Here is a 1,460-nt window from a genome sequence, read left to right as displayed (position 1 = left end):
AAGAAGTCAAACTTTCACTTTTTGCAGACAACATGATACTCTACATGGAAAACCCGATCAACTCCACCAGAAGCCTTCTAGAACTGATCAATGAATTCAGTAAAGTCGCAGGGTACAAAATCAATGTACAGAAATCAGTTGCATTTCTCTACACCAATAATGAAGCAGCGGAAGAGAAATCAAGAAACTGATCCCATTCACGATTGCAGGAAAAACCATCAAATACCTAGAAGTAAACCTAACCAAGGATGTAAAAGACCTATATGATGAAAACTATAAGAAACTTATGAAAGAGATTGAAGAAGACACCAAGAAATGGAAAAACATTCCCTGTTCATGGATTGGAAGAATAAACATTGTGAAAATGTCATTACTACATAAAGCAATCTACACATTCAATGCAATCTCCATCAAAATTGCACCAACGTTCTCTCAAAGCTAGAACAAACTATTCTCAAATTCGTATGGAATCACAAAAGACCCCAAATAGCCAAAGTAATATTGAAGAAGGAAACCAAAATGGTAGGCATCACAACCCCAGATTTTAGCTTCTACTACAAAGCTGTCATCATCAAAACAGTATGGTATTTGGCACAAAAACAGACACATAGACCAATGGGATAGAATAGAGAATCCAGCACTGGACCCACAAATGTACAGCCAATTAATTGTGGACAAAGCAGGAAAGAGTATCCGATGGAAAAAAGACTGCTTCTTTAACACATGGTGCTGGGAGAACTGGACAGCAACATGCAGAAGAATGAAACTACACCATTCTCTTACACTTGCACAAAAATTAACTCAAAATGGCTGAAGGACCTGAATGTGAGACAGGAAGCCATCAAAACCCTAGAGGAGAAAGTAGGAAACAACCTCCTTGACCTCAGACGCAGCAATTTCCTACTCAACACATCCCCAGAGGCAAGGGAATCAAGAATAAAAGTGAACTACTGGGACCTCATCAAGATAAAAAGCTGCTGCACTGCAAAGGAAACAATCAAGAAAACTAATAGGCAACTGACAGAATGGGAAAAGATAGTTGCAAATGACATTTCAGATAAAGGGCTAGTATCCAAAATCTACAAGGAACTCACCAAACTCCACACCCAAAAAACAAATAACCCAGTGAAGAAATGGGCAGAAGACATGAACAGATACTTCGCCAAAGAAGACAACCAGATGACCTACAGGCACATGAAATGATGCTCAACATCACTCATCATCAGGGAAACACAAATCAAAACCACACTGAGATACCACCTCATGTCAGTCAGAGTGGCTAAAATGAACAAAGCAAGAGACTATAGATGCTGGCGAGGGTGTGGAGAGACGGGCACCCTCCTACACTGTTGGTGGGAATGCAAACTGGTGCAGCTGCTCTGGAAAACAGTGTGGAGGTTCCTCAAAAAACTATTGATAGAACTCCCTTATGACCCAGCAATAGCACTGCTAGGGAATTA

The sequence above is a fragment of the Suricata suricatta genome, chromosome 12 (genome assembly GCF_006229205.1).
Source record: "Suricata suricatta isolate VVHF042 chromosome 12, meerkat_22Aug2017_6uvM2_HiC, whole genome shotgun sequence".
NCBI classification, from domain to species: Eukaryota; Metazoa; Chordata; class Mammalia; order Carnivora; family Herpestidae; genus Suricata; species Suricata suricatta.
The sequence above is the reverse complement of the archived record's forward strand: the minus strand, read 5'-3'. Positions refer to the sequence as shown.